This window comes from Octopus sinensis, linkage group LG16, assembly GCF_006345805.1.
Source record: "Octopus sinensis linkage group LG16, ASM634580v1, whole genome shotgun sequence".
NCBI classification, from domain to species: Eukaryota; Metazoa; Mollusca; class Cephalopoda; order Octopoda; family Octopodidae; genus Octopus; species Octopus sinensis.
In genome coordinates, this window is record NC_043012.1 from 58,607,645 (window position 1) to 58,615,633 (window position 7,989).

Genomic DNA, 7,989 nt, shown 5'->3' on the forward strand with positions numbered 1-7,989 from the left:
TTGATATCTACTTGACAACAGAGTTTACTGAAGTTCATTTGTATAACTCTATTAAACAAGGAGAACCAGAAACCAGTAATGATTCTATGCACTGACGTTTCAATGTGGCTTGAGAGAGATTTGATTTCTATTTCTCATATGTTGATCGACCTCAATGAGAAACGCTTGTTGCCTCATCTTATCTATTTCCAGTACGATCTTTGTCTCACACAGGACGGAGTACTTTGAAGGATATTGAACTATCATTTCTAGCAGGAACAAGCAACCTTATCGCGTGAAGGGTCTGCCTGTTTCAGTTACAGAAATGTACGAAATTGATGTTCTAAGATAAGGAAATTCATGCAGAGAGAGTAGGAATCATAAGAAACAATAACAAGATGAGTTGAAATACGATATAATCCCGCTGATATTTGGCATCACCATTCAACAGAACAGGATTTTCGAGGAACTGAAGATAGGATAAGGGGAAAGGATCAGGGGCGGGCGTATATTTATGTCTACCTATTTGGAAATAAGATATTTCTGTAATCAGAGTGTAAGGAATATTAGGTGACATCATTTTATTTTTAAAAAAAGGGGGTAAAAAGTTAATAGTGTGTAATGAAGGGGGGGTCAATATATTAAAAAGAGGGTGTTATAATGATTCAGGGACAATGTCATCATATTAAAACAGAGAGTAAGAGAGCAAAGGCGGATGTCACATATCTGTGATTGTATATATAGTGTATAGCTATATCTGTATATTTATACATGTGTATATATACAGTATAACTATATTTTTAAATGCAGATAGACAAATAGGTAGGTGGGTATACACACACATACACACACACACACACATATATATATATATAGAGAGAGAGAGAGAAATGGATAAATAGATACAGGGAGAGATACATAAACTAATAGTAATATATATGTATATATATATATATATATATATATATATATATATATATAAGAATATATATATATATATAAAGATATACAACACACATATATATATATATACACACGTATATAGACACATACACACACACATATATATATACATACGTGTATAGACACATACACACACACATATATATGTATATTTATATATATATATACAGATATACGTATATATTCATTCATATACCTAACTTATCTACATACATACATACATACATACATACATACATACATACATACATACTTTCATACATATATACATGTCGTTTTCTATATAAGCAGAAACCCATAGTTCGGGTTTGCTCGTCGCTGAATTTGGCATCAATACTGTATCTGATCGACCCGAAACGATGAAAGATCGTGAGAAATGTTCTTGTGATTTGAGGAAACTTGATGTCATGAAACCCAAGGATAAAATCTTTGCCAATTACAATACTAGTGATAATATTAATAATCTATTGGCAGAAAGCCTGAAATTTTTGTGGAAGAGGTAATGGAGTACACCGACCCCAGTGCTCAGGTCGTGCTCAATTTATAGACTCCGAAGGGAAGAAAGTTAGTATACATCGATGGAATTTTAGCTCAGAGCGTGAAGGCGGACGAAATGCCGCTAAGCATTTTTTCCGGAATGTTAACGATTCCGCCAGCTCGCTGCCTTATTACTACTAATAGTAATAATCCTCTCTACTGAAGGCGCAAGGCCTGAAACCTTTAGTGGGTAGCGACTAGTCGATTACATCGACCACAATGTTCAACTGGTACTTGATTTATCGACCCCAAAATGTTGAAAGGCAAAGTAGATCTCGGTAAAACTTGAATTCAAAACGTAGAGACGGACGAAATGCCGCTAAGCATTTTGACTGGATGCTAACCACTCTTCCAGCGTGCCTCTTTATTGTTAATAATAATAACGATAATAATGATACCAATAATAATAATAATAATAATAATAATAATAATAATAATATAATAATAATATAATAATAATAATATTGACCTGTAGAAGGGCCACGGCCGAGTGTAGTCTAGCTTCCACTCCATTGTTCTTCGAGGTGCCCCTGACGACCCAGGGGATCCAGTGTCTGGGACATCCAGGTGAGTCTTCTCGGTCATCTCATTCCTTTGATTGGTATTACATATCATCATTGCAACAAATGATAATGGCTTTCTGTAGGATTTGCTCTCGGAGCGTGTTCAGTTGAGATTTTCATATAAAGGGTCACAAGAAATACAATAAATGTTGTTTCTGTTGCCATAGAACATCGGGTTCAGTATGACCCAACCTGAAGAAACATCTGGAAACTTTAGAAATACGTTAAAATCTTGGTGTATTTAAACAATCGGTTTTACTTGGAACTGGAAGCATACTGCGTAAAACGCTGTCTGATTGAGGTCCTTGTTATGACTTAACAGACAGTAGCAAAACCCCGGCACACACGGCATCTTCAATCTACTACAAAACAATATTGTATACTGTACGACGTATTCAATGACAATCATAGTTTTTCTTGTTTGTTTCTTCTCGAGCCATGCTTGGCTTATAAGGGCCGGTTTTTCCGGTTTCCTTGGCATATAGGTTCCCCACCTGGACGGGACGCCGGTCCGTCGCGAGTGAGGTGCTAGATGCAGGAGGAAAGATTGAGAGAAAGATGTGGTGAAAGTGTCAACAGACGTTCGCTATTGCCTTCTTCTGGAGCCGCGTGGAGCTTAGGTGATTCGCTGATAATCACACACATCGCCCGGTCTGAGATTCGAACTTGCGATACCTCGACTGTGAGTCCGCTGCACTAGCCACTAGGCCCTGTGCTTCCACAATAATAACAATAGTAATGGTGATAATTATATGATCATGCAGAGGGTTGTGGTGGTGATGACGTTGATAACGATGTGATGATTGTGGGTGTGTTAGAGGATTGTTGTTGTTGATGGTGGTGGTGGTGGTGGTGGTGATGGTAATGCGTTTCTGGCATAGCTTAAAAATTACATACTTCAGCTCAGCGCCACTGCTTGAAAAGTACTTTATTATATCGATCGGAAAGATGGAAGACAATAGTGAAAAGGAGTAAAATTTGAAACGCTATCTCTAAATACAGTATCAACAAATGGTGCAAGACTTTGATAAATCTATAAAAACACATTTGTACGCATTAGATAACATCTGTTCGTTAAATGACATGAGGTGGAATTGTGAAATCTGGGAACGTCAAATAAGAAATAAAACGAAATAATCAAGGAATCTGTTACATGTGAGACTAAGGTGATCATTTATAATGAAGTTGTCGACGTATCTTGAGTTTATAAGACATAGATGAATTGATAAGAAGTTAATCAGTGATTGTTGATTGCCATTCTCTAAGCCTATTGCAAACTAGACAAACATATACCTTTCTATTCTAGGCACAAGGCCAAAAATTTTGGGGGAGGGGCCAGTCGATTAGATCGACCCTAGTAGGCAACTAGTACTTAATTTATCGACCCCGAAAAGATGAAAGACAAAGTCGACCTCGGCGGAATTTGAACTCAGAACGTAACAGCAGACGAAATACCGCTATGCATTTCGCCCGGCGTGCTAACGTTTCTGCCAGCTCACCGCCTTACTAGACAATCATATTGAAAACTAGAAACGAGAAATGAAATCTTGCAAACAAGTTATTGTTCATTCTTGCAGTGCTAAGACATAAAATGTCTTAAAATAATTAATGGGGATCAAAATTATCTTTGGTAGTAAAAGACTGATGTGTCTATCTTAAGAAGAATCAAATGAAACCAAATGTGATTGAATCGGGTGATTTATTTAAATCATTGAGAAGCTATCTGTATCTTGGACAATTAAGGTCGTTGGAAGCTGTATCTGTCCGAGCGGCCGATCACATACAGATCTGTAATCAATATTTGAAATTAACTCAGCGTTAATTAAAAAAAAAATAGAGCGACTCGTGGAACTTCTATGTTGTGTGTCAGTGACTTTGAATAGCTACTTTCCCTTTAGTTTAGGTACGTACCTATTAACTCTCATAACATATATAAGCATTTAAACCAACTAACATACAGACACATAAAATAATAATAATTATAATAATAATAATCCTTTCTACTTATTTTACCGAACCCGAAAGGATATTTGAACTCAGAACATAAAGACGGAGGGAATGCTGCTAAGCACTTTGTTCGTCATGCTGACGATTCTGGCAGCTCACCGCATTAATAATAATAATAATAATAATTATTATTATTATTATTATTATTATTATAATTATAATAATAATGAATGCAAGAAACCGGATCGGAGCGATCAATATGTTAACCATACCGTGTCTTACGGTTTCAATATCATTAACTGGTCAATTACTGAAATATGTAATCTCCTCAGAAAAATACCGAAATTGTTAACAACGCATAGACTACACCACCTTAAAGCAGATATAGAACGACTTTACCTGCGAAGAAAAGTGGGTAGCTGGATGTTAAAACTTGTCTCAAAGCATGAAAACAAGAAAGCATCATACTCAGAAGCAAAACAGGCAAAGGAATATCTAAAGGAATTCCAAATACAACAAATTCCAGAATTAGACGTACTGGAAACAAGCACAGAAAAAGCTAAGCGTATGAAAACCCGTGCTAAAACTGCTGCCTTCTTACTGATAAAAGGCAAAAAAAACCCCTCTCGGTGGCAAATACCTAAAGAGAGCAAATAGTGCCGATGTGAACAAAGCCCTTACCCATCAATGCTTAGTGTCTTCTGGCATAAAATCAGAAACAGAAGGTTTTATCATAGCGACTCAATATCAATGCCTACCTACAAGAAAATACCAGGCCAACATATTACAGAAAGGCAGTGAGCCAACATGTCGTGTATGTCAACAACAAAATGAAACCCTTGATCATGTTCTCTCCATGTGCAGTCTTCTTGCACCTACAGAGTATCTAAGCAGGCATGATAGAGCAGCACAATATATTCACTGGGTAATTTGCAAGAACTTGGACATACCCCATGATAAAAACTGATGGAAATACAAACCACCCCCAGTGCTTGAAAATGATCACTTCTCACTCCTCAGGTACTTCACCATTTAAACTGACAGAAAGATAGAGGTGAATATGCTAGACGGACTAAACAACTTAAACAGAAAGACAAGGAAGTTGCTAACTAGATATGGGTTACTCCACCCAAAAAGTGCCACAGACAGACTGTTTGTACCAAGAAAAAGAGGGAGAAGAGGACTTATTGGATGTGAACACGACATTTTAGCAGAAGAAAACAACAAAGCTTGGTAAGTAAAAAATGCTACAGAACCGCTACTATTAGAAGTAGGAAGGTCAGGTTTGTGTAGTATGGGAAAATGTAAAGATAAAGCACTATACAAGAAATTGAAAACGAATGAAACTGAAAATAGGTGGGAAAAGAAATAATGCATGGTCATTTTCATAGGGATGTTGAAGATAAGACAGAGAGAGGGAAAAGATGGCTCTGGATGATTTGAAACCAGAACGGAGGCCCTAATCTGTGCTGCCCAAGAGCAAGCACTAAGAACAAACTACATAAAATACAAAATATACGACACATCAGAAAGTGATAAATGCATAATCTGTGGACAAAACGGTGAACCTGTATGGCATATTACCAGACAATGTACGCCACTAGCCCAGAAGGAATATAAGCGACGTCACGACATATAGCCAGGCTTGTCCATTTGCAACAAGTATGGACTTGACATATCAAAAAATTGGTACGACCACAAAACTGAAGGCACCCTAGTCCCTTACAATGTAATTACAATATATTGAACAAAGTGCATCATAGTGCAGAATGTGATATGGTCACATCATGGCTGCAGACATAAACGATTTATATCTTAGAGCCTTTAAATCAAGTATGACTTGGTGCTGAAAAAAAGTGCAATTGTTAACGTATGATTCTCTCAAATCTACATTATTAGGCTTCCATTCTTTTTAAACAATACGATATACTTGACTTAAAATATACGCCACGTCGTAAAGAAACCAATTTTAACAACACCAAACCAGAGAAATGCGTCACACCACAATAATTTTGTAAACATTTCTCACTATATTTGCTAGTAATGTTTCTGGCTTTCAGTTAGAATACATAAACTTCGATTATAATTATACACACTCTTGTAATGATAACTTTTCATATTCCAATATATAGTTACTGAAAACAGAAACGCAGAATCAATAGTAAAAGAAAAGATGCCTCAGAGATAAATCTTTGCTGGTTTTCCTCTTTTTTCTTATTTCTCTCTATCTCACACACACACACACACACACACATATATATATATATACATACATATATATATATATATATTATATTTGATAATTCTATAACAGATTGCAGATCCTTAACCAATTCTGTAATATTCCCTAGGGAAAAATGTAGTTTTGATATTATGTGTCTATTTCCATATATTTACCTTTTTTTGCACCCGATATCTATGTACCCTATGCCACTCTTACTCTCTCTCTTTCTCTCCCGCTCCCTCTCACTTTCTCTCACTTTACACTCATGCATTTATATGTATGCATACATGCATGTATATATGTGTGTGGGTATATATACAAGCATATATACATGTTCATGTATATATCTATACATATGTATATAGTACTATGTATATATTTATGTTTGTATGTGTGTGTGTTGAGATACATACATATATCTACATATGTACATACATATGTATACATATATATATACATACACATATCTACATATGTACATACATATGTATACATATATATACATACACATATACATACATGATGCATGCATACATGCATACATACACACATACATGCATGCATATGTTTGTATCAACGTAAGTACATAAATATATACAACACCATGGGTGATCGAAATGACCGAGACAGACCAGCGCCAATCTGAGTACATTACAGTATTTAGTTTCCACCATCTTGCTCTCTACTTTCAAACCTCGCTGGATTCGACTTAGCCTTTCATTTCTTAGGCTGAATGTAACAGTAGTAGATAAAAATGAATTCTGTATCAAATGGGAAAGCTGGGGCGAAGTGAGGCGAGGCGAGGCCATAGAGATGGTTCAACTTCATTAACTTTACGCTCTCCCTGTATATTAGCCATTATTATTAACATTACCCCGTTTAACTTCATCATTAAATATATATGTAACCCTCGCCTCATTTTTTTTCCTTTGCATTAAAATGCGATATAGAAAAATGTGTTTCGGTTTCTAAAACATATCTCAAAACACATTATAGAATATACATTTCTATATCTTGAGCTTATTCAAATACATTTTTCTAAAATACCTCGCTTCTTTTTGTTCGTATTTCGTTTCTGCTACGTATTTTGTTGCTGTTATTATTATTATTATTATTATTATTATTATTGTTATTATTATTATTTTTGTTATTATTATTATTATTATTATTATTATTATTATTATTTTTTTTATTATTATTATTATTATTATTATTATGTTATTATTATTATTATTATTATTATTTTTGTTATTATTATTATTATTATTATTTTTGTTATTATTATTATTATTATTATTATTATCATTATTACTATCATTATTATTATTATTATTATTTGCTACTCCCCACCACCATTTCCAACGTTGGGGGAATATAATGCTAGAAGACCCTTTAGATAATTACATTTCTCCGAATGCAATTTAAGTACTCATACTGTACGCATATAATTTTCTGTCATTGAGAGTAGATTCTGAGGCTCTTTTCCAACACTGAGGATTGCAAAGTCAAAACACAAATAACAATAATAATAATGATAATAAAAATAATAATAATAATAATAATAATAATAATAATATAATAATAATAATAATAATAATAATAATAATAATAATAATAATAATAATAATAATAATAATAATAATAATGATAGTATAGAAAATTATAAAAAAGATTGCATCCTTAGTAACAGAAACCTAGATACAAAATTGATGAAGCTTAAAATCCCTAGACGCTATGAAAACCAAGCAATTGCTACGGTATTTACAATATTCCTGG

The 7,989-nt window shown here is 34.3% G+C and overlaps 1 long non-coding RNA gene across 1 annotated transcript in view; it reads right to left on the reverse strand.

Annotated features, from left to right (window-relative positions):
* Window positions 1-3,437: 3,437 nt before the first annotated feature.
* The window catches only part of LOC118766627, an 8,077-nt gene continuing 3,525 nt past the window's right edge, over window positions 3,438-7,989 (reverse strand). Inside the window, exons 2-3 of the long non-coding RNA XR_005002564.1 lie at window positions 3,989-3,991; window positions 3,438-3,568 (exon numbers count right to left, since the gene is read on the reverse strand). This is a non-coding gene — a long non-coding RNA (uncharacterized LOC118766627). The remainder of the gene's footprint in view (window positions 3,569-3,988; window positions 3,992-7,989) is intronic.